Source organism: Halichoerus grypus, chromosome 2, assembly GCF_964656455.1.
Source record: "Halichoerus grypus chromosome 2, mHalGry1.hap1.1, whole genome shotgun sequence".
Taxonomy (NCBI): domain Eukaryota; kingdom Metazoa; phylum Chordata; class Mammalia; order Carnivora; family Phocidae; genus Halichoerus; species Halichoerus grypus.
This window is the reverse complement of record NC_135713.1, coordinates 95,890,450-95,916,760: the sequence shown is the minus strand read 5'-3', so window position 1 is coordinate 95,916,760 and position 26,311 is coordinate 95,890,450. Positions and strand designations below refer to the sequence as shown.

Here is a 26,311-nt window from a genome sequence, read left to right as displayed (position 1 = left end):
TGTACACACTGTGGAGAGATGCAGAGAGTCATCCCATTTATCCACCATGTTGCCCTGCATCCCAACATGGTAAGCCCTTCCTTCACACTATGTAGTTTCCTTAACTGTCTGCGTACCTTATGCAGCCCAGTACAATGACCTGCTTTGCAACGGATGATGATAAAATTAGTCCATGCATCATCAAATATGATTGCCTGTATGTCATCAGGTGATTACCCCTCCACAGTACTCCTCTCCGTCTTACAGCTGATGGAGTGTTTACCACTATTGAATGGTTTTGCTCTTTTGCTCCATGTGCTTGTGAGAGTCCCTCTATTTTGTGTTGCACCTCCCCTAGGAGGAAGCTAAAAACTCTTTCCCAACTTTCTTTTTAGCAAAGGCACAGGTATGTATCCTAGGTTCTGCCAGTCCTAAGACATCTTTCTAAAGAAAGTGGGAAAGCAGCCCTAGCAATAGCCATTTCCTACCTAGCAAAGACAGTGGTGAAGGGATCTCGCTTTTGAAGAGTGGTGGTGAAGGTTCTGGTCTTCCATCAGTGGTGGAGTTATGGTATCAGGGCCAAAGGTGGTGGCTATGAAATCTTTGCCGGAACACCCCATAGTGTAGTTCAGATATTAACTTCCTCCATGTAGGCTTTAAGCCTGATCCTTTGATCTTCTCTCAGAGATACTGTAAGCTACTTAATATCCTTTAATAAATTCCTTTTCTGTTTGAATTGTCTCATGCTCTTTTGTATGCAACTAAGAACTCCAAGAGACTTATGGATGGAGGATTTTTCTAAAACAAGTATTTTTATTCAACACTACCATTTTATAACCCTGCCTGTGCCAGCGATTTGCATTTAATGCTTAAAGGACTTCTTCTTCTGTTTTTTTCCCCTCTGTGTGTCTCTAAAACATATTTGAAGAAATTTAAACAACTATAGACAGTTTTACATGATATCCAGAGAGTGGATGCCTATGAGCATTGTTAATCAAACCATACATAAAAATTTTTAAAAAGAATAAAGTGAATAGTCACAGTAAGGGAATGGGAGGATGAGGAAGGAGAACAACAGAACAGCATGAAGAGTGTTGCAGCATAAATATAAGGCTGTGACCTTACTCCACACTAGCATTTTGTATACTGAGTAAGGAGCCCTAAGTACTGCACAGTGTAGAGGGGAGATTAAAGCTAATATGAAATTTCAGGACAGGGGAGGAAGGTGTGGAATGGAAATCTGAGAAAGGACTGCAGATAAAAGTAGATTGCAAATCTGAAGGTAAAGGGCTTCTTCAGAGAAACCATGAGCTCAGGCCCTGGACATAAAAGGATGTCTTCAGTAGGGCTCCTCCCAGGGTATAAGAGCCTTTCTTGAAGTGTAATCTTGCCAAAAACAAAACAACACACACACACACAAATCAATAATATGTGCATTACTCCTATTATGTAAGCAGCTGTTTCTTCCTGGAGTGAGTCCTTTGGCTTAAGGATCTCTGTTTAATTTTGCACATTGTGTGTCATTTTCTCCATCATCATCCCCCAAAGTGTATATCCAGTGCTCCTCTTCATGGGCTATTTTGCTAGGTCCACTCAGAGCAAATCCGAAAGAAATTGTTCCTGCCTACAAGGAGTTTACAATTCAGATCTCAAGGAAGCTCCCCTATCCCTCTCTTCTTCCCCCTGATCGCTCATGGTAGAAACCCAGTTAACATCCTGGCAGGCACTGGATTGAGATGGTTGGAAAGTTGAGATCAACCCTTCCCTACCTTTCGTTCCTTAAATACCAGTGTTCTGAGAACATCAGAATGCTCTTTCACTGTTCATATTTTCCTGTTGTTAGTGATTTTAAGATGAAACACAACAAAATTCTAAGAATGACATATTTATGAATAATCAAAGGAACAACATTGAAAGCTATTTTCACCTCTTCCTTTTTCTAATAAGTATTAGATCCAAGAGAAACTTAAAAAGGAAAACAAACATTGTAATTTATTACTATCTTTGATATGCAACAGGTCGGTTTTGATGTCGTTCATAGGTCTAATTTAATGCCAAACTTTAAACTTCACTCAAAGTTCTCTGAATGCTTTGATCCCCCAGAATTATTGCATAGAATAGAAAAAAGATCTCAAGGAAGAACAAAATACTGATCTGAATATTCAGTGTATATAGCTTTAGAAAATGAAAACATTTATGGATTTTAAAATATGTTATCCCTTGCCTGGTAAAGTTTTCTTAGAATACATTAGCCAACAGCAGCCTATGACTAAAAATAGTAAATGGAATATTCTTTTTTAAAAAATCGAATGTTTAAGTGTCCTGCATCAAAACCTCCAGTCTGGAGGATCAAACATCTGCCAGAAATCTTAAAAATCAAAGATTATAATAAAACACTTGTCCTAGTTCCCTACGCATGGAAATTGACAGGTATCGAGGTGGGTACACAAAGCGCAATCATTCACATCCCTTTAATAAGCCATCTGTCTTTTACGAACTTTATAATTTATTCTTTCTGATTACAAGGAAATATCTCTTACTTTTTAATGAAACGTATAGAAAAATATAAAATTTAACATTTTAAATATTTCTTTTTTTGTGATTCTATTAGATGTAGAGTACATGTAGTTGAGATCATACTGTGTATACAATTTTATACCATGTGTTTTTTCTTACTATAATGTAATGATTTCTCTATGTGTGTTCTCTATGTATATGTTCTCTATGTGGTATACACACATACCCCATAGTGTGCTAAGCCAGTTTCTACGTTAGATATTTAGGTTGTTTCCAGTGTTGTACGGTTATAAATAATACTGCATTGAACAGCTTCATGGGTAAAGTTTCCTGTTTTTTAGAGTTCCACTTTAGGAAAGAGTCTGAAAGTGGATTACTGCATCATTTAGTAGGAATGGTGTTAGAGCTCTTGGCATGTACTGAAGATTATTTCCTTAAACCCTCAGATAATGGTACCAACTTAAATTGCTATCAGGGGCTTATCAAAAAGGACAGTTCATGAGATTCTATTACCAGCGTCTGTGCTGTCTTATTGTCCTATGCTCCTCCCCCTTTTAAAAAACTGAAGTTCATATCAAGGTATGCTGTGAGAAAAAAAACATACACAACTCTCTTTGTAGAGGCGTTGTTGAAGACATGGTCTGTCACGTACTGACTCCTTAGGACAACACTGAGGAGAAATTGCCTTCAGGTTTCATTGACAAGGAAAGCTGTGCCCTGGGAAACAACTGGTATCTGTAGTCCCATGAAGCCCTGGAATTGCGTGTATTTCTTTCTTGCACCACGAGGGGTTTCAGAAGCCAGGTTGTGGCTCATTTTCTAGCCTCATGGAAGACTTAGTCTTTTTTTTTTTTTTTAATTTATTTTAATTCCAGTATAGTTCTCATACAGTGTTACATTAGTTTCAGGTGTACAATATGACTCAACAATTCTGTACACTACTCAGTGCTCATCATGGTAAATGTAGTCTTTATCCCCATCACCTATTTCACCCATTCCCCCCACCCACCTCCCCTCTGGCAACGATCTGTTTGTTCTCTATAGTTGAGAATCTGGTTTTCTTTTTGTCTCTTTATTTTGTTGCTTAAATTCCACATACGAGTGAGAACATATGGTATTTGCCTTTTCTGACTAATTTATTTCACTTAGCATTATACCCTCTAGATCCATCCATGTTTTTGCAGATGGCAAAATTTCATTCTTTTTTATGGCTGGATAATATCCCAGTGTATGTATATATACATCTTCTTTATTCATTCATCTATTGATGGACACTTGGGCTGCTTCTGTAATTTGGCTGTTGTAAATAATGCTGCAATAAACATAGGGGTACATATATCTTTTTGAATTAGTGTTTTCATATTCTTTGGGTAAATACCCAGTAGTGGAATTACTGGATCATATGGTATTTCTATTTTTAATTTTTTGAAGAATCTCTGTACTGTTTTCCATAGTGGCTGCACCAATTTGCATTCCCACCAACAGTGCAAGAGGATTCCTTTTTCTCTGCATCCTCACCAACACTTGTTTCTTCTTTTTTACTTTAGTTATTCTCACAGGTGTGGGGTGAGATTTCATTGTGGCTTTGATTTGCGTTTCTCTGATGATGAGTGATGTCAATCATCTTTTCCTGTGTCTGTTGGCCATCTGGATGTCTTCTTTGGAGAAATATAGTTCATATCTTCTGCCCATTTTTAATTGGATTATTTGTGGTATTTTTGTGTTGAGTTATATAAGTTCTTTATGTATTTTGAATATTAACTCTTTATCAGATATGTCATTTGCAAATATCTTCTCCCATTCCATAGGTTGCCTTTTAGTTTTGTTGATTGTTTCGTTTTCTGTGCAGAAGTTTCTATTTTGTGAATGTTAAGTACATCAAGACTGGCAGATGCCAAGGAACTGTAAAAATTCACCACAGTCTTCTCCATTGCACCCCCTTCCACCTTCCTTTCCCAATATATGGCTCCTTTGCTGGGTCTGTCTTCTCCTTTTTTTTTTTTTATAGCAATTTGAGAATTCTGCAACAATGGACTGATTTTTCATTTGTGAAATGAATTTCTATATTCAGTGTGTATCAATGAAAAAATGAACCAAAAATTAAATTTACCAGAAACTGGCAAAAAAAAAAAAAGTTTCTATTTTGATTTAGTGCCAGTAGTTTATTTTTTAGAAGGCTTATTCTTTGAACTTATTTTGGCTTTGATTTGATTTTCTTACCTTAAAAATAATTTTTATGTCATTAATTATATTTTTAACCTGCTTTAAATTCTTAAAGAAAATAGATGTGATCTAAATTAATTATTAAATAGTTTTCAGTTAAGGGGCACCTGGTTGGCTCAGTTGGCTAAGCGACTGACTCTTGGTTTTGGCTCAGGTCATGATCTCAGGATTGTGAGATGGAACCCTGCATTGGGCTCTGTGTTCAGTGGGGAGTCTGCTTGAGATTCTCTCTCTCTGCCCCTTTTCCTCCCCTCTGCTCACTCTCTCCCTCTCAAATAAATAAATAAAATCTTTTAAAAAATAATAAAAAATAGTTTTCACTTAAGAATTTGATGATGAAAAATATTGTTGCTTTAAATTGTATTTTATTGAATATTTGTTGATCAAACAGTTGTAGTTCTTCTTTAGCAGTTTCTGATTTGTTTCCTTTGCCCATTTATCTCCTAAGGTCTTATTTTTCCCTTGATAATTTTTTTTTTCATATGACCTCACTGATATGAGGAATTCTTTTTTTTTTATTATGTTATGTTAGTCATCATACATTACATCATTAGTTTTTGATGTAGTGTTCCATGATTCATTGTTTGCGTATAACACCCAGTGCTCCATGCAGTATGTGCCCTCTTTAATACCCATCACCGGGCTAACCCATCCCCCCACCCCCCCTCCCCTCTAGAACCCTCAGTTTGTTTCTCAGAGTCCATAGTCTCTCATGGTCATCTCCCCCTCTGATTCACCCCCCTTCATTCTTCCCTTCCTGCTATCTTCTTTTTTTTAACATATAATGTATTATTTGTTTCAGAGGTACAGGTCTGTGATTCAACAGTCTTGCACAATTCACAGCGCTCACCATAGCACATACCCTCCCCAATGTCTATCACCCAGCCACCCCATCCCTCCCACCCCCCACCACTCCAGCAACCCTCATTTTGTTTCCTGAGATTAAGAATTCCTCATATCAATGAGGTCACATGATACATGTCTTTCTCTGATTGACTTATTTCGCTCAGCATAATACCCTCCAGTTCCATCCATGTCATTGCAAATGGCAAGATTTCATTCCTTTTGATGGCTGCATAATATTCCATTGTATATATATACCACCTCTTCTTTATCCATTCATCTGTCAATGGACATCTTGGCTCTTTCCACAGTTTGGCTATTGTGGACATTGCTGCTATAAACATCGGGGTGCACGTACCCCTTCGGATCCGTACTTTTGTATCTTTGGGGTAAATACCCAGTAGTGCAATTGCTGGGTCATAGGGTAGATCTATTTTCAAGTTTTTGAGGAACCTCCCTACTGTTTTCCAGAGTGGCTGCACCAGCTTGCATTCCCACCAACAGTGTAGGAGGGTTCTCCTTTCTCCACATCCCCGCCAACATCTGTCATTTCCTGACTTGTTAATTTTAGCCATTCTGACTGGTGTGAGGTGGATTCTCATTGAGGTTTTGATTTGGATTCCCCTGATGCCAAGTGATGTTGAGCACTTTTTCATGTGTCTGTTGGCAGTTTGGATGTCTTCTTTGGAAAAATGTCTGTTCATGTCTTCTGCCCATTTCTTGATTGGATCATTTGTTCTTTGGGCGTTGAGTTTGATAAGTTCTTTATAGATTTTGGATACTAGCCCTTTATCTGATATGTCCTTTGCTAATATCTTCTCCCATTCTGTCGGTTGTCTTTTGATTTTGTTGACTATTTCTTTTGCCGTGCAAAAGCTTCTTATGTTGATGAAGTCCCAATAGTTCATTTTTGCCCTTGCTTCCCTTGCTTCCCTTGCCTTTGGCGATGTTTCTAGGAAGAAGTTGCTGCGGCTGAGGTTGAAAAGGTTGCTGCCTGTGTTCTCCTTTAGGATTTTGATTGCCTGCTGTCTCACATTTAGGTCTTTCAACCATTTTGGGTCTATTTTTGTGTGTGGTGTAAGGAAATGGTCCAGTTTCATTCTTCTGCATGTGGCTGTCCAATTTTCCCAACACCATTTGTTGAAGAGACTGTCTTTTTTCCATTGGACATTCTTTCCTGCTTTGTCAAAGATTAGTTGACCATAGAGTTGAGGGTCCATTTCTGGGTTCTCTATTCTGTTCCATGGATCTATGTGTCTGTTTTTGTGCCAGTACCATACTATCTTGATGATGACAGCTTTGTAATAGAACTTGAAGTCTGGAATTGTGATGTCACCAACTTTGCTTTTCTTTTTCAAATTCCTCTGGCTATTTGGGGTCTTTTCTAGTTCCATACACATTTTAGGATTATTTGTTCCATTTCTTTGAATAAAGTTGATGGTATTTTGATAGGGATTGCATTCCCTTGATAATTTGTATGACTATTTTGTGTAGTAAGGCTATCAAGGCTATCAGTCTTTTTCATAATTTGTTGCAAATAATTGCTAGTTTTCTTTTTTTAAGATTTTATTTTATTTGAGAGAGAGAGAGCAGGAGCTGAGGGGAGGAGCAGAGGGAGAGAGAGAAGCAGACAACCTGCCAAGCAGGGACCCCGACACAGGACTTGATCCCAGGCCCCTGGGATCATGACCTGAACATAAGGCAGATGCTTAACTGACTGAGCCACCCAGGCGCCCCGCTAGTTTTCTTTCTGATTTTGTATCATTTTTATCTTTAAAAAGTTCCCTTGTTATTTCATCACATTCTCTACAGCAGGCTTTAGAGGCACTCAGGCCATGAACTGGTGGATAGTAGAATTGATAATAGTAGTATTATTTGTAATTTCTGTAAAACCACTTACAGTCCAGTATTAGTCATCTGTTACACTCCACTGGCTTTACAGACTACTCTATGCCAGTGCCAAACTGAATTAATTATTGCACCTTATTATGTTTGGGGAAGGGATGCTTAGTTATTGTCCTTTTACCAAAACTGCCTAAGCAGTCCTTACTATTTTATTTTTCTGGGTACACTTAAAATTATTTTGCTAACATCCCCCAAATTTCTTAAGCATTATGTATTTTATTAAATCTGTAAATTGACTTTGGAAGAATAGACATCTTTATAATATTCTGCTTTCCATTCAAGAATGTGTCTCCATGTATTCAACTTTTCTTTTAAGTATTTTAGTAAAACTTTATGATTTTATTCATTTAGTTCCCACAATTCTCCGGCTAATTTTACTCTTGGGGATTTTATATCTTCTCTTGCTTTTGTGAATATGATCCTTTGCCATTATTCTTTATAATGATTATTGTCAATATATAGAATAGCTATGGATCTTTGGACATTTACCTATATTTAGCCATTTTTTGTAATTTTTTTCTTTGTGTTTATACATATGGAGTCTTAACAACTACATATAATGATAGTTTCTTCTACTTTTTTCCTATGATTATTTCTTAAATCTTTGGTCCATATTTTTATTCCATTGGCCAGTGCTTATAAACCAAGGTAAGTGATACTGGTAATAATGGGCCTCTTTTTTTTCATTCCTGATTTTAATGGGAATGCCCCCAGTGTTTCCCCAATAATAATATGGCTGTTGGCTGGATATAAATACATTTTTGAGAATATATTTTCCTATACCTAGATTTCTTTTTTTTTTTTTTTTTTAAAGATTTTATTTATTTATTTGAGAGAGAGAGAACACATGAGAGGGGATAGGGTCAGAGGATGAAGCAGACTCCCTGCCGAGCAGGGAGCCCTATGCGGGACTCGATCCAGGGACTCCAGGATCATGACCTGAGCCGAAGGCAGTCGCTTAACCAACTGAGCCACCCAGGCGCCCTCCTATACCTAGATTTCTAATGAGTCAAAAGTGAGTGTGAAATTTTAAGGATTAACACTTCAATATGTATTGGGATACAGTCATAGGACTTACTTATATGACCATATGATTATTATGAAAACATTTCTTTTTTTTTTTTTTTTTTTTTTTATTTGACAGAGAGAGTGAGAGAGCACAAGCAGGGGGAGCAGCAGAAGGGGAGGGGGAAGCAAGGTCCCCGCTGAGCGGGGAGCCCGAAGCGGGGCTCGATCCCAGGACTCCGGGACCATGACCCGAGCCAAAGGCAGGCGCCCAACTGACTGAGCCACCCAGGCGCCCCTATGAAAACATTTCTTAATACTAAACTATACTTTCATCCTGATAAAACTAATGAGATGATGGTATACTGTTTCTCTTTTCATTGTGTCAAAATCAACTTGCTGGCACGTTATTCAAGATTTTTGTATCTATATTTATGATTGAGATTGGTCTTTAGTTTTTGTTCTTTTTGTATTACTGCTCTCAGGTTTTTATATCATGGTTTTCTATTTTCATAATTAATTGGATAACTTCCAATGTTTTTTTTACCCCTCAAAATAGTTAACATAGTAGCGATTATCTGATCTAATAAGGTTGAGAAAATAATATTGTTTCTATTTCTATTTATTTATACCCTGAAACACTCCAAGAAGAACTGTTTTCTAAAACCTATAAGGGGATAAAGTATAAGTAGGACAAAATAAGCATTTGTAGAGAAGGTTCACAACTTTCACTAATACTAAAAATGGAAAGAGAAGTTCCCTTGAGATTACTTAAAGGCTATGCTGCCAGACCCAGTCACCAAAGCCCTCACAACCACCCCACACTAATGAGGCTGTGTGTGTGTGTGTGTGTTTTAAATAATATCCTAATATGACAGCTGATGGCATAGTATCAAGGTACAATTAATAAAATTGGCCAAGTGCAAAAAAAAAAAAAAAAGGAAAACCATCTCAGGTATTTGCACTCTCCCACATGGTCTGCCCAGCACAGGAGATACAACATTCAGAGTATCAAATGGATGCATTGCCTGTTCTTTAGGGCCTTCATAAATACTCTTTTAGTAACAACAGCTTTTTCTGAGGAATGAGCAGTAGAACATTTGAAGTTATAATCACTCTCTGCCAAGAATCTGCGGTGCAGATTTTCTGTATCGATGCCATATGCTTTGAGACTCAACCAAGGAGGCGCTGATCTGCCGTCTTCCCTCAGGCCACCTGCCTGACCCGTGGCTGCACCGTGGGTCTGAGCGGGGCCCCTCATTGCTCCGTCCTCACACCCAGCTGCACCTGTGAGAATCTGTAGGTTGACCCTTACATCAGATGGCCTTCTACCTTGCACTCTCTACCTTCCATTCAAGCCCTTGAAACCCCTGTTTGTCATTCGGCTACCCTGAATTGAGTATCTCTTGTTTTGTCTTGCACAGAACCACTCCGCCCTTCCTCTGGGAGCCACATTCTACCCTTCTGTTGTTAAGTGACCCTTTCTCAGGTTCTCTGTGGTCCTGGTGGGCATGTCCATCGGGGTGCCCTTGGCCCACTTCTCTACCTGTCGTGTGCGCCAGGCTGGGCCGTTCAGACTCTCCTGAGAATCCCAGGCTAGTCACACAAGGGCTAAAGGCAGAAGCAGCTGAATCATTCCAAAGACAGAGCCCTAAAAGAGGCTTCTCAGAGTTCAGCAATCTCCTGGCTCCTGTCTTTCCCAGACCTGGCCTTTAGTTCTTCCTGTGGTTCTGACTGACTCACTTCTCTTCCAGTCTCTCACCTTTTTTGGCCCCAGTTAGTCTCAGGTTCCTTTTCTGTTGTTTACAGACTAACTGTCACAGGCCTCATATCTGGATTCAAGCTCTGTGTAGCCCCTTTGGATTGTTGTCCCAGTTGTACTGTCTGCTGGCTTATCACCTTGGCTGCATTCCTGGAAGCTGTCAGGTCACTCTCCATGCTCCGCAGCTTGCAGTCCAGGCCTGCCCCACATCTAAGACCCTCCCTGGACCCTAGGGCCCCAGCCCACATCAAGGCTTTTTTTCTCCTGGCAGAGGAAACCAGGCACAATGCCCCGAATGCCTGGGGGATTTCACCAACCTGAACTTTTATCACATCTCTGCTGTCCACCAGCCTGTGTTCTAAGCAGAGTTTTGCCAGCTTGCTGCCCTTGTTCTAAGGATCCTCAATAAGCGCCTTGTTTATATGCATATGTTTCCAGATAAGAGGAAGAGGAGGTGCCCACCATAGAGACAACTGTGCCTTTGGAGTCCTACCCAGGCCTGAATGTCTAGTGTCCCTGGGACCCAGGCGCTCTGCAAGAACACATGTATCAACCTGTGATGGTGGCATTTCAGTGTCCTTTTTTCCTGGCAAGAATCCGTATGTTCTCTGTAAATAAGAATATGGAGGCCTGACTTCTCTGGGACTCTGAGGTCTCAGCATGATAACCTCTAAGACCACTGCCCATTCCCACTGATCTCTGAGCTGGTTGTCCCAGGGTGTCTGAATCTTGTCTTCTTCTGGAAAGGTGGTACATGAAAGGCAGCCTTAGAAATTGTATTTTACCAAAGTGACATTTGGCCTGTGTGTTAAGTTGCAGCCATCTTCTGGTGTCTTATGAACACTGTGTTCTGTGACTCTTGGCTTAACCTATCAGGATGGTATGCCAAGGAAATCTCTTCACTGAGCATTCTGAGAAATAATGATCTGGAATATCTTCTACTCACTTCTTTGCCATTTCTGCATTGCCTCTAGGAAAACCTAAAGAAATGTGTTTTGGGAATCTCTTTGAAGGAAATCCTGGGCCAACTTCTGTTCTTCCAAGGGGTCTCTGAGCCTACATCCCCAGAAAGCCTTTAGAAATGAGCTACTTCTTTTGGAAACAGGAATTTCATGGCATTAAGGTGACCTCTGAGGTGGTGAGTCCAAGGGACAAGATGGAGCCCACCATACTTTTAAGGCACCCGGTAGGAACCTGACTCTGCCTCTTGTGGGATAAATGAAAAGGGAGTGGAAAGAAGGGAAGAAGCTTCTTCCTCGGCAGGTCAGAGAGCAAACAAGGGCCTCATAGCCTCAAACACTAAACTTCTGGTAAACTATAGCTAAGTCCTTATGCCAAAATGAGACTTCCTACTCCCTCCCTTGGAATTAACAATAACCTGGGATGAGCTTGATTTGAGTTTTCATCAATAGTAAAGGTGGGAAGCTACTTTCTTGGGATTTAAAGAGAACCCCTGGCAAGTGTGTAGGGAAGAGGCACTAAGCTTCACCTAATCCATCAGGCCCCATTACTAAAGAACTTTTAATTCTGGGCTGCCACTGCACACAGAAATGAGCTTAAGTTTTAGTGAGGGAAATCTAGTGTCCATATAGGATATATCATTATGCAGATTACTATGGTACCCAGAAAACTCTCCTTGGGACTGGGAGTGGAGCAAAGGCAAGGGGAGTTCAAAAATAGTTTTATCAGCAGGGAATAGCTTTAGCTTAAGTGTAGAACAAGAGAAAATATGAATTAGACTATTACTACTAAATGTTTCCATCATTAACATTCATAGTGTTGCTACCTCTTAAAAGAAAAAGCAATTTGTGACCCCAAAGTTGGTCAGGACCAATAGCTATGGATCATGCTAAAAACAGAAGTGAACCTAACTTCCTGAGAGCTACATGCATTTTTAATAGTTAGATCATATGGGGAAATCAGCATGTCTATTATTAAAATAGAAAAGCTGAGTGTTGGAACACTAATTTGGAGCAGGAAGATTATACAAGACAAATTCTGAACATGGGAACAATAATTCTCCCTTGAGCAGGAAAATAATTTCATAGAATTTAATGTATTAACAAACCTGTGGTAGAATGTTAAAAAGGAAAATCCAGCCAGTGATAATATGAAAGACCCAGTGGGAATATTCAGATTTGAGCTATAAATCATGTAGATACAGATGATCCATAACACTTATTACAGAGCTTGGAGCAGCAACAGAAGTCACTGAAAGAAAAAGAGCAGGAAAAATTTCAGAGAGATTACTTTTGCTACAAAGTAGGCGTGTGTGTGTGTGTGTGTGTGTGTGTGTCAGCTTTAATCTAAATCAAATTAAAATGATAGGAATGCTGGAGGTTTCTCAAGGTGTTGTACTATTCCCCCTCCAAAGAAGGCATTGCAAAATTTGAAGCTGTAAGATTCTTGATAAGTCTCATTTTGGAAAGAGAAGTTCAAGAAGGAATGTAGAACATTAATTAAATGTTTGAACAATTACTCAAATGTATTTAGCACCTGTCATATGGAAAGCATTGTGTTAGGGAGTTTGTGAGCTTTCAAAGGCTGTGACACTTCAGGAAATGAGACGGGATACTTATAGCCAAGCTGGTAAGTAATGAGGCCATACACAAAGTAGAACCTAAAAGCTCTCAGTGTGCGGAGCTGATTATGTCTGCCTTTGCACAATGGTTGTCTCAGTTTGGGTTTAGGGTTTGATTACATGTGGTTTCCTGGAGAATCGATCATGTGAAGTATAGTGAGCAGGTGAAGAGGTGAGATGAGGAAGGGAGGAAAGTCAGTGGCTTGTTGACTAAAAAATTGGTTACCACTATGGCCAACTGTGGGCTATCCTACTGAAAACTCTCTGAGAGACTATATAGAATGTTCTCAGAATTGACCCTCTGTGGGACAGTACATATCTGTCAACTGCCATCCTTCAGTGGTTGACAGTTCCCCAGGCCCACTGTGCAAGCCCCAGGATGGCTGAGGTCAGAGAATGGCCAGGTCATCCTGGCCACCTCGTGATTCAATGCTTCCTCTGTGCCGAAGTCTCTCTGGTGGGCAATGACATGAGACATATGGACAGGCTGAGGCATTTAATGCTTTACACAGAGGCACTGTACAGCCACTGAGAGACTTGGAGCGAGCGAGTTGCCTACTCACAGCCATGCTGTCTCCTGGGCATCCCTAAACTAATGGCTGGGGCCCTACAAGCTGTGTGAGATGGATCCAGTTTCTCTGCCACCATTCAGATATCAGGAGCTCCTCTTCCTGGCACAGAGACCTCAGGAGCACAACAGCCCCTCTGTGTCTTAGCAGTGGTCACATGCACTGAGGCTAGACATTTCCTGGATGACAAATCTACTTTATTCTAGACTTGTAGATACAGGGAGCAAACCATACAGAGGGGGACAATTAGGGGCCCACAGAGTCTACCCAGGGTGTAGCCCTGAACAGATTAATTTCTTTTCATTCATCTCTCTCTTTCTTAACAGGAAAGCTTTCCAGACATCAAATTCTGCTTCTTTTTACCCACAAATGTCTCTTGTGGACATTTCTACTCCCTTCCCCATCTCTGCCCTAGCACGGACTCCCAAGGGACATGTGACCTTTCCTCTGAGTCACTGGGGGAAGCCAGAGACCTCTTCGGGCTCTTGTTTCCGGACCCTGCCTGGTGCAACTCCTTCCCTGGCAGTTTGGGCAGAAAGATTCTTCCAGAATCTGAGTTTTCACTGAGATTTTTTTTTTTTTTCATTTTCAGCCTTCCATCTGGACCCTAAAAGCTTCCCTTGTGCTTACTAAGATCCTGAAGCCATTCTGGCTTCAAGAAAATATTTGCCAAACACTTTCTATGATTTTAGGGACCAACAGATGACATCCTTCTTGTTTTCTCAACAGAAATGAACTCAACACACAGCTCAGTTTAAATCAGTAGACATTTGTATGTATGTACCAGATACTTTTTTAGAGTTGTGGATAATATAAGTGTAAGAATGTTTTCAGCTGTGAGTAAAGGAAGTCTACCCAGAAGCTAGAGAGAAAGGCATACACTTCAATCTTATAATTTTTTTTTTTTTATAGATCTTAAAAGACTTGGCCAGGGAGTAAAGGAGATTGATAGCACGATGTCTGGCAGAAAGGGAGGGGACTGATGATTCATGACCCTGCAGTCACAGAAGTTCCAAAGAGGACATTATTTGGACATAGCAAAAACTCCTCCAAGTCAGGTAGAACCTCCTTCAGGGCATATGAGACCATATTAAATTTAATTCACTACTTTTTGAATTTATTTTTCAGTCAGTGATTATTATTAATCATAATAATGATTATTGCCATTAAGGCTTTAAACTCTAAACAAAATGTAATCCATCTAGTTAGGAGTTAGATTTGGTTATGCAATGGTATGAATTTCATGCCTTTCTGTAAAATATGAAGAAACATGCTCTTAGCATTCTGTGTAAAATCATTTTGTTAAATATATGTATACAATAAAAAAAGATTGATCCCTGAATAGAATCAAGGTTCTTTAAGGGAGGAGGAAGTTGTGTTATATAGGTGTGGAAGTTGGATTGGATGTTGGTAAGATAACCAGTAGAGTTGGATAGGTTTTCAAGTATGATTGGTTATTCCTTGTAGTTTCCTATCACCTGCAAATATTTATAAGATTGTCTTTTATTTTTCTTCAAGTAAAGGAAGAATTGTGACTAGTAATTCCAACATCTGAAGTCTTTTCTTGAAGAAGGACTGAAGTTTCTTTTTTTATATGTGCTATCTGCTGACTCTCCTTCATGGTGTCACCCTTCTTTGTTGTGTTTAGTTGTTTTGTGTGCTTCATCATTTTCTATATTTCACCAAAAACTTATTTGAGGGAATTTTTTTGAAGTCTAGGATAAAGGAGAGCTCCTCCAGAAAGTATTTGTGTTTCCTTCTGCCAGGGTCCTGGGAAATTACCAGCCCAATATTAAACTGAGTTCATAGTTTCATGAAAATTGGGGGCTGCAAACCCAGCCACCAAAGGGGGACTTAAATTTTTTTTAAGTAAGGCATTCTAAAGCACAGGCCCCCTCAGGCACAGAACCCTTGCTTGCTCAGGACTAAGAGTAGTACTGGTTGCAATGAACATCTTCATGTGCATTAAGTTTGTGAGGCTTAAGGTAGGATTAGTGCTTAGGGAGTGACCTTGAATTGGGAGCTAAAATTGTCAGGAAAGGTGCAGAGTGACATGGAGGTCTGAGCATAGCAGCAACGTTTAAAAGTGTACAATAACCCGATGAAGTAAGATTCAGAGCTGTAGGTTTTCGGGAGAAGGGAGGAACAATGTTCTGGAAGCAGCACTGAGAACAAGAAGACACCACCTTCTTATCTCCTGACACAATGATACAAGAGCTGGAGAGGGAAAAACCAGCCATCACTTGCAAGGGCTGTGGAAGCAGTTTTTCTAGCGGGAGAATCAGGCTTCCATTAGAGCAAGAAGTGAAGGGAACCTTCAGAGAAGAGGCTGAGGATATAGGGCATTTTGCTAATGGTTGGATTGTGCCTTCCAGAAGCCTGAAATAGAAGGTTCCAGGAGCTGGATAGGGAGAAAGGGACATATAATATGTGCTCAGTCTATGAATGTTAAAATGTAGGAGATGAGAAACGCACTTGAGATTCTCAAGCTGCTTGTGATAACCAACATAAATAGGCATTAAGGGCTTAATGAGATTAACATTGGTAGACTCAAGACCTAGAGTGTTGGGGAAGCTGTGAGCATTGAGGGTGAGAAGGGTGTCTGCCTTGTTACTGACCCCTGATGATAAAGGTGAGGAGAAATGGAGTGAGGTAGCCTTGGTCCAAGTGTATGGAGGCTCTCTTGAGGTCTCTGTTCTGGAAGCCAGCTGTTAGTTACCCTAAGCTTGCAGAAATATAGAACTTACACCCTAAGGCACACACTTGGGAAAACCTCACTCTGGCTACTAAAAGGAGAGGGGTATTAACATTTAATCTATGTCCACTATGTGTTAGGCACTATGCTTCTTGTGTGTGTTACCAAGTTTAATCACCACAGCATCTATACTTAGTATGAATCATTTTTATTGAATCCACTTTGCAGATGTGAAGATAGATCTTTGATGCTCCTTAGGTCTGTTTAATGGCTTACTTTCTAGCATGCTCAGCAGATACTGCACTGAGGAATAAAATTCCAGATTGGTAGGAGGGTAGTGATGTTAGAGCACTGGGATTTTTGTGGGGACAGTGCAGGGGTCCCCTTCACCCTCCATCAGCTCCTACAAGACAAGTGTTTTTAGGAGAGAAAACACATCCTTATAATGAAGGTGTGAAGACTATTCTGAGTGCTGGATCCAATAGGCCTGGGGTGCACCAAGTGGGACCCTAAAATGAGAGCAGTCTTGGAGGGCAAGCTGAAGAATCTATGCATCCCATTGTCATGAGAAAATGTTTGTTGTCCTCCAAAGACACAGCATTAAAATACCCTCCTCTAACACAAGCTGGTCTTAAATTGAACATTTCTCAAAAATACACAATCAGGAATTTTCCTGTAGGAGCTGTTATCTTCAACTACATCAAGACATGAAAACTTGGCAGCTAGAAAAAGTTTTACACTTCTTTAAGTATCTTCCATGGACAGCACAGGGAAGAGATAGCATAGCACAGGGCACATTGATCATTCATGGTTTTCTGAACTTCTCTCATTGGAGAAATAATCCATTATCATATGACACTTGGGGGAAGGTTTTCAAGAGGGGGTCTGTCTGTCCATTTGGAATCCCAGTGAATCACCAGCATGTTTTGCACTTGAGAGTTCAATGTTTTATGTATAATATGCAGGCAATCTGGATAAGGTTTGTGATTTTTTTAATTTCACAATTTCATTTCCAATGCTGGATTTATTTGGCATTCCCATGGGATATATTTTCCTTCTCATTGTAACCACACAATAATTTTAGCCTAAATACTTATTTAATTTAAATAATTTGCTTATGTAGAGGGATCCATGAAATGCAAATAAGCAGCATGTTCCTAATTTTCATGTTTCCTGACCACCTTACAGCACCACATATGGTTGAAAACTGCAAAGCCTTTAACCCAAACAAGACCCAGGCAGGTTTTCAAAGACCGATGTAGCAAAGCAAGTGTAGGTTCCACAGGACCGGGGAATCATAACTTAAGAGTTCTTGAGAGCCTGAAATGGAGAGAAGGGAAAATTATAGGCCAAGGACTGTCTCTGTCTTCCTCTTTCCACAGCATCATGCATAGTGACACAAACCAAGCCAGAAAGCTCCTGTGACAACACCGCTCAGAATTGACCCGCCTCATCCCCACCAGCTTCTCTGGGCAGGAGGCTGCCTGAGGTGCCTGGTATCTCTTCTTTCCAGCACAAGTACATGTAGTATTTATATTATATCCATACACTGATCCATTCAGTCATCCAGGCATATTTACAGGAATCAAACACATTCGGCAGATAAACCGTGTGTGTGTGTGTGTGTGTGTGTGTGTGAAAGAGAGAGTTCCACCCACTGCATCTCGCTCAGGCGTTGCGCTTTGTCTTGCTTCGGGTCACCCATCATTAGAGCAGTGATCTTAGGGAAGACGCCTGCCAGTGTGGCAGTGTGGCCGCCTTCCACGCTGCATTGGTTCCATGTGAGCGCGGAGCTGGCAGGGTCCTGGATTTGGGGAAGCCCAGCTTCTCGCAGCATTTGGGTGGCAGTGCGCGAGATGGGGGGGACAGGTGGGGAGCATGGAGGGGCGGCGGCCAGAGGCCCGCGGACTACTACGCCCTCCTCTACCGCCGCGGAGTGGCCGCGCCAGCCTTGAGGAAGGCGTCGCCCGAGTAGGCTTCCCCGAGCCGCCGAACCCTGCTGCTTTGCAGTGGGGAAGCTCAACTGGGGGTCTCCGGCACGCCAGTGTTATCAAGAATACAAGCAAAATTCCCGTGCCTCCCTCTCCTTTTTAAATATTCAGTAGTTCCCCTAAAAGAGCCACTTTCACTGTCTGCCTGTGGATTCGGCTGTCTGCCCCCCCCCTCCCCCCGCCAGCATTAGGGAGACCTCAGGCACCCAGCAAAGTTTCCTCCGGTTTGCTCTTGCTGCGCCCCAAGTTTCCCCTTGCCTTGTATGCCAGTGTGGAGGTGGAGGGTGGAGGAATGGTCAAGTTAGCCCTGCCAGGTGGCTCCCTGGAAGAGGAGTTGACGTTAACAGGTCAGTCCCAGGCCCAGAAATAGGGGGCAAACCCTCTCTCCCCTGGCACCAGCTAGGTCCCGCACTTAGAATTCCTTGATTTCTCGGGGGACCAGACTAGGGGCGCCGCCCTCAGTGCACCACGCAGAGCACTGGCGCCCCTTTCCTCCCCCCCCCCCCCCCCCGCTGCAAACTCGGAGCCCTGACTCCTCCGAAAGTACTTGCCATTTGGGGGTGGCCCCGCCCCTCCCCCCAGTCCCACGCTGCAGCCAGGCCCCAGAACCCGGACTTCCCGGAGCCAGTCAGCCCGCCCCGCACCGAGTCGTGCGCCGCTCCCGCCTCCCCCGCACGGTGACTCCCTCCCTGCGCACCGCTCGTACTCTCGCCACACCGCCGCCCGGCACTGCAGCACCGTGGGGAGGAGGCGTAGGCGGAGGAGGGGGAGGAGGACCGCAGCGTGCAAGCCCGGAGCCACTTTCCCGCCCCTCCTTTCGTCGCTGACACGCTCGGAGGAGTCACCACTCCGCGCACTGCCGGCGAGAGTGGCAGACGGAGGCGGCCCCGGGGAGAGAGCCCGAGCGACGCCCGCGAGGCAGCAGCTGCAGCGCTGACACTACCTAGGGCAGGGGGTCCCAGGCGGCTGGAGCGGTGAGTGAGGGACCCCGGCAGCGGTGGCGGGTTTTCCAGCCGCCGCCTAATTTCCCTTCCCGACTGGGGAGCGGGGCGCTGCAGCGTGGGGAACTTTCTGCATCCTTGTAGAAGCGCAACTTTGCCCCGCGTGCCCCCGAGGAAGCGGTTGCAGGTGCCTATTTGCTGGGGCGGGACCGGGGAATTCGGGGTAAAGCAGATGGAGTGACTCCTGGATGCCCAGGGTAGGTCAGGGGAGGCGGGTGCACTTTATCCGGATTCCCGGGGGAGGCGGGTGGGCGGCCGCGGGGATTCGAAAGCCGCGCCCGCCTTCCTTTGGGACCTCCACAATACTTTGCTTCCGTGGTTGGACGGGGAGGGGGAGGCTGAATCAGAACAGCAGCTCCGAACCCCCAGCCAGGCGTCCGACCTGTACCCCGACCCCAGCTTTGGGCTCAACTTTTCGGCGGGGATCCCTCTGCAGACGTGCGGCTGGCAGGAGAGCAGAGAAAGCCGCATTGGGCGCTGTGCGAGCCTGAAAGAAACCCCGGGGCTTAAAAAACGATTCCACGGAAGTCCCCGAAGCCCCCGTCTCGTGTCTGCGCGAGAAGCAGAGAGGGATGGAGAACCGGGAATCCCGCGGGGCTGTGGCTGTTTGTAAGTGCCGCACTTCACTCCAAACACTCCGCCCTCATTCAGTCAAAACCTACGGAGCGCCCACCAGGCTCCAGGTGCGGCGAAACAGACCGACTGGCGTGCGGCTCCGGGGGGGAGAGGGGCTATCACCCATAAACAAGCTACCTGGGTCATTTCAGGTGGTGGTGAGAGCTGTGGCGGCGCTCACCCAGTCCATTTGACTCTTTCAATGGTCAGACTCTTTCCCCTCCGCCTGGGTTCTAGAACTGGGAAGACTTTTCTCCAGCTTGTCGCAGGGATCTCCCGGGGCTGGGCCCATGAAGACTGCGGAATATGGTGATGAACTTGTGGGGCAGCGGGCACCCCGCCGCAGATGCACAAAACCCAGGGTCTTTCTGTGGGCGTGCGGGGACCTTAGGCGCCGGGCGCACGGGGGTGGAGGGGGAGGGGCTGAGTCACAGGGGCGGGAGCCGGGGGTGGGGAGGGCGCTCACGTCATCCGCTGCGTGGGCTAGTGATGCAAATGCAGACCCGCGAGGGGCGGGCGGGGTGGGGGCTGGAGGGGAGGCGGTGGAGTCTCGGTCTGGGAGAGCGCGCGTGTGCGTCAAAGTCTCTCGGGTGATGGATGCCCCGCAGCGCACCCAGTGGGTGCGGCGGGGGCGGCGGGGCGGCGGGGGGGGGGGGAACTGCGGCCTGGGCGGCGAGGAAAGCCCAGCAGGGCGGGTCTGCGGGCCAGCCCGCAGCTCCGCAGTGCGCCACAGTGCCGGGAAGGCGCCGCAGAGGCCAGGCGCTCCTCGGGGATGGAAAGATGGGGCGTCTTTTAAGGCGCCGCAACAGGGATGTCCTGATGGCCTCCCCTCTCAATAGACCGCCTTCCTAAATATTTAGGCGATTGATAGCGCGAGAAAGTTGTTTCAGTTTGATTCTTAGCCTTAATCCTGGAAGAGGCTTTGGCATTCATCTCTTTGGCGTTCACTAGTTTTCTGTGGCAAGTTCCGAAAGGCCTCGTGCTCCTGGCAAGTTTTCATGTGAAAGCTTCGACGTTGAGGTTCATGAGATTTCCGTAGTGCTCACCCATGCCTTCACCATTCTTCAGTTTTGTCAGGAAGCCTGGCCTCTAAGTGGGGCTTGAGAATGGCTTACAAAACAGTGTGCTGCGTTCCTCCTTTAGGACCTAAATATGTGTGTTGAAAGCAGTCCCTGGGAGAAAATAAAAAGCCCAATCCATGTTTCATTTTATTTATTATTATATTTTTAAAAGACCCCACTTTCTGGAAGCCTCCTGGCAAAGGTTTTTCTACTGGCTTTGCTGAATGAGGCCAAATCTGCAGTATGTGTGGCTAAAGGATTGAAAGAGGGGAGGTGGAGGGGAGGAAGGAAGGAAAAGGGGAAGGCAGTCATCAGAGAGCCCAGAGACAAAGATCCTAGTTCCCGCTTTCCGGAGCATTGTGTTACAGCCACCTCAGGCAAGTGACTTACCTCTTGGGTTCATCCTCACAGTTGAGAAGTCTGAAAAATAGCTCAGACTAGCTCTTACTACAGAGTTGTTTTGAGGACAAAAGATGATGGTCTCAGAGAGCTTTGTGCCTACAAATTCTCTATGAATGGAAAATATTATGAAACACAGTCCCTTTAAGGGAAAAAGAAAAACAATTTTACTTTTAAAAAATTCTGGAGACATTCACCAGTGCTGTTTCTTTAATGAAATTTAGCTTTCAATGTCAGCAAACGCAGACAATAGACTTTTCCTAACAGTCTTATATAAAATCAGATGCCATTAGCTGCTGTCTGGAGAACGAAAAAAAAAAGCACTGGATTACATCTGAGTGTTTTTGGTGATGTAGTAAAGAAAACAGATTTATTTTTCATGACCTGATGACACTCAAAGTAGGTTCTCTGGTGTGAGCAGCAGACTAGCCTAAGAGCTTTTAGGTAAAAATTCTACTCATTATTAACCCAGTCATATTCCTTAAGTGTGGAAGTTGCCTCAGAAAACAGGACGCAGTTTCCACCCTTAAGGAGATGACCACAAAGGGTATCATAATGTGCAATAAATCATGTGACCACAAGTCCCAGAAAATCCATTTCCTATAATTAGGGATATTATCTCTTACGCTAATGTAAACTTGTTGATGATATATTTCATGAATAAAAACATCTGATTTGTCAAAATGCCTTCCTAACCACTCACAATGTTGTTATTCATGTTATTCATACATAATGGTGGATATCTATGAATGGTTAAAGTTAAAATGCCCTATTTATCCTGTGTGGCTGTACCAAGGAAAAACCTGATTGACCAGTGCTTCTTGGTTCCATGTTGCTTTGGATTTTATCAGACCCATGGTTTGCAATATGTATATCATTGTCCATTTAACACAAACTCATCATTTAGGTTAAGTCTGTCAGTAAACCTGATAGGCAGCCCGCTGTCTGCGTGTGGTTTTGGTACAACACTGCTAAATTGTTTTTGTTTTTGCTTTGCTTTTTCCATTCCAGCCCTATTGAGCAACCAGTGTAAATGTTGCAGTGAATTGAATTTGGAGCTTTCTTTATTTGGCACAGCTGAAATAACAAGGGGGGGGGGTCAAGTTACTATTTTAATCCTTGCTGGAAATATGTCTGAATGGTGTATAAACCATTTATTTTTATCACAAACACCCCTTGTAATTAGGGACACTTGCTATTAGTTGCATATCATCATGGTTTCCCTTGTTGGGAAGAATTGAACAAAATGAAATAAATGGAGAGAGATCAGTGGATTGGATGGTTTGGTACTCTCTGGTTCTAATATTCTTTCCCTCCGTGAAATGCAGAAATATATGATGAGTTATAGTTTATTTTATTTCTTAAAATTTTAATTCCAGTATAATTAATATACCATGTTATGTTAGTTTCAAGTGTACTATATAGTGATTCAACAGTGCTCTACATTACTCAGTGCTCATCATGATAAGTGTACTCTTAATCCCCTTCACCTATTTCACCCATCCCCCACCCACCTCCCCACTGGTAACCACCAGTTTGTTCTGCAAATTCAAGGGTCTGCTTTTTGTTTGTCTCTCTCTTTTTTTGGTTCATTTGTTTTGTTTCTTAAATTCCACATAAGAATGAAACCACATAGTATTTGTCTTTCTCTGACTTATTTAACTTAGCATAATACCCTCTAAGTCCATGCATGTTGTTGCAAATGGCAAGATTTCATTCTTTTTTATGGTTGAATAATATTCCATTGTATATATATACACCACACCTTCTTTATCCCTTGATGAGTTATATTTTAAATTTGAACTTTGCTTATAAGTAGAATATAAGAAGTGTTTTTTATTAACTCACACTGCAATTTTACATGGAGTTATGGGCTCTGTTTTTGTAGAATAATCTGTTAGATTTTATATTATGCCATTATGAATATGGATTAAAACATTTTTAAAAGACCAAAATTGAAAAATAATCTGTTTACTAATCTTAGTAAAACAGATATTCAGATGAATTTAACATGACAAATTTTATTTTATTTTATTTAAAGATTTTATTATTTTTTTTTTAAGATTTTATTTATTTCTTTGACAGAGAGAGACACAGCAAGAGAGGGAACACAAGCAGGGGGAGTGGGAGAGGGAGAAGCAGGCTTCCCGCTGAGCAGGGAGCCCAATGCAGGGCTCGATCCCAGGGTCCTGGGATCATGATCTGAGCCAAAGGCAGACACTTAACGACTGAGCCACCGGGGCGCCCCTAAAGATTTTGTTTTTAAATAATCTCTATGCCCAACTTGGGGCCCGAGCTTACAACCCCAAGATCAGGAGTTGCATGCTCTACCGACTAAGCCAGACAGGCGCCCCTAACATGACAAATTTTAAATGCTTTCTGTTGAGCACCCAATGTATATTATGGCTGTTGTATCATTTCCTGTGGACAGGATGTACTGTAAATGATTAAGACTGGAAAGTAAGAACTATATTAATGGGCTTTAGTCTTCTCATAGCACTTGGGTCCTCTTACTACTCAAGAGCACAGTGAGATTTATGACTGATTAGACCAAATGCTTTTTCTTGTTATTTGCTACTCTTTGAAAATCCTGTGGATTAGAATCTTTGTATAGCTGAATAGACCTATGATTCTCAGTAGTCCTGTGTATCATACTTCCCTGGGGAGCTTATTCAAATGGAGATGTCTGAGCTTTATCCTAGACATTCTAAATAAGTAATTCCACAGGTGGGCCCAGAAAATGCTATTTATCAAGCTCTGCCAAGTGAGTTATATGTCATCAATAGGGGTCTACACTTGAAGGAGTACTTGAACTAGTACTTGACAAGGTGGCAGTGTGGCAGGGCTATCTAGGCTGTGTTGTTCTCTTCAATATTTATTGAATCTCTACTTGAAGCTCTCAGAGAAGTCACCTTCCAGCTGGCAAGACAGACTTAAAGATGACCAAGTTCTGTGGAAGGAGTCAGAGGTGGAGTGAGTGAGGTGGGTGGTTGGGAAGAACCCTGTGGAGACAGTTATGTAGATGGCATCACAGAAGGAAGGGCCTAGGCAGAAGGAGCAGCATTTATGACAGGTTGCTCTGGTGGCGGAAAGGCTGAAAACCTTAGCATGGCCTTCAAGGCCCTGGATGGCCTGGCCCCTGCGCACTTCTGTAACATCATTTTGCTTAACCTCCAAACCTCTCCCGTCCTAGCAACCTTCAAACATCAGCCCCATCCTGCTACAGCAACCTTGTCACCTGCTGTACCCTACCTTCACCGTTTTAACTCTTGATGTTCTTTAGACTTCAGTCATCTTCCCTTTCTGGGAGAGCTTCCCAACCCTCTCGGGAGGGGAAATTCTTTCTTCTCTCACAGTGTTCTTTTCTTTATAAATAAGGTTGTTGGAGAAAAACAGGATACTCAGTAACTTTGAGTTCAGATTAGTAAAATGTTTCTTAATCTACGTATATCTCAAATATTGCATGGGACGTAGTTATGTTAAAATATTATTTGTTGTTTATATGACATTTAAATTTATCTGGGGCATCCTGTATTTTTATTTGCTGAATCTGGCAACTCTGTTTATAAAGTTCATCAATTTTACCATCTCCTTTTTGAAAAAAGTGAGATTGTTTCATTAATGCCCGTCTCTCCTGGCTGAACTACAAACCCCAAGAGGCCAAGGACAGAATTAGAGATAGGTTGTTGTTTTGTCTTGCTGTTTATCCCTAGTCTCTAAAATAGTATCTGGAGCATAGTAAGAGCTCAGTAAAATTTATCAGATGAATTAGTGAGCTGCTTGAGAAAAATGGTGTAACCATGGACAAGTTTCTTAATCTCTTAGAGCCTTGGTTTCTTCAGCTATGAAAAGATGATTTTTATATCTACTTTTTAGGATTGTGTGTAAAGGGTAAATGGAGAAAACATACATAAAGCTCCTAGCATGTTGCTTTGCAGGCACTGTACTATAAAAGATGTCTTTTCTCTTCAATCAGTATTTGGTTTGTAACATGAAGGGATTCCTTCTTAATGTAGGAAACCCTGCTTCCTTTTTATTATAATGCAATCCTGTAAGTAGTCAAGTATTTCCTGAATGTTTACCAAATGCAAGGTACTCTGGAGATTCAGCTGTGCAGTTACAAAAGTCCTGTTCCCAAGGAGCACCCATCTGTGGAATGGTAACACTGAGGGCTCGCTTCATGGACCACGCAGGGCCTCATGGTTAGAAAGGCCCTGTGTTTGGTTTATGCTCTGCCATCACCTCTTGAAATTTTTTGAACAAAGGGGGGGCCCCATGTTTTCCTTTTGTCAGTTACTAGCTAATCCTGGGAACCTATGCATATTTGTATATACACCTGCATGTGGATCGTTGTAATCTTTATAATGACGCTGGGCCTCTCATTACTCAGAGAACTTGTGATTTTCCCCGTTACATGGTTTGTAATTGACTGAACCAAGATCAATGTCTTTTCCGGTACACCGTGACTGTCTTCACCTGATTACAACCATCCAGTGTGGGCCACATCTTTGAGTGAGCATCAGAAACTTTTAAAGAACTGGCTTCAGGTCTCCTATCCTTGGGTCATTTCCGTGGACCCATGTGACAGCATGCTCCAATTAATGCACATTAAACACATTATGAGCTGCATTGAACACAAATGTAATTTAAGTATAAAGATAATTATTTTTTGAAGTATCCCGTTAAACCCACAGCCAGGGTTTCCTTTTGGCCACATCAGTGTGGAGGTAGACATAAAGACCCATGTCATCCACAGTCATTGCCCTCGTTCTATTCCTTCCCCAGTTGTGGATTCCCAATCTGCTACAAAGATTCTTCACTACTTCTCTGAGCTCTCAGGGATAATCCCTGTGGTCCTTGCCTCTACTTCCCTGCAGCAGCATCCCACAGTGGTGCAGAGCGTGCCTCCCATTCCCAGAATGCCCTGGCTCCAGTATTATAGAACCTCCTGAAGCTACCATGTGCTCCTAATGTCCCTGGAGAGTTTGGAGGATGTGCGAATGTACTGGGCTGGTGAGAAACACAACATCCTGTATTCACGATCACTTGTCCCTTCTGACTCCAGCCCATTGTCCTAAGACCATAAATAGTGGGTCTCAGATTGTCTTCTGCTTGCACTGAGCCTTCTACTGGGAGATTTCTTAGTCCCTCCCTTCCAGACATGC

General features: G+C 42.7%; 1 protein-coding gene across 4 annotated transcripts in view; it reads left to right on the top strand.

Annotated features, from left to right (window-relative positions):
* The window catches only part of SV2C (synaptic vesicle glycoprotein 2C), a 452,131-nt gene that overhangs the window by 229,603 nt on the left and 196,217 nt on the right, over nt 1-26,311 (top strand). For 2 of the 4 annotated variants that reach the window (XM_036065563.2, XM_036065564.2), the window contains exon 1: nt 18,792-19,044. The exons of 1 other annotated variant lie outside the window; for it this stretch is intronic. The gene's annotated coding sequence lies outside the window, so the exon portion shown is untranslated. Of the gene's footprint in view, nt 1-18,791; nt 19,045-19,558; nt 19,681-26,311 lie in introns of those variants that run through there. One more of the 4 variants, XM_036065565.2, reaches the window with a different exon arrangement.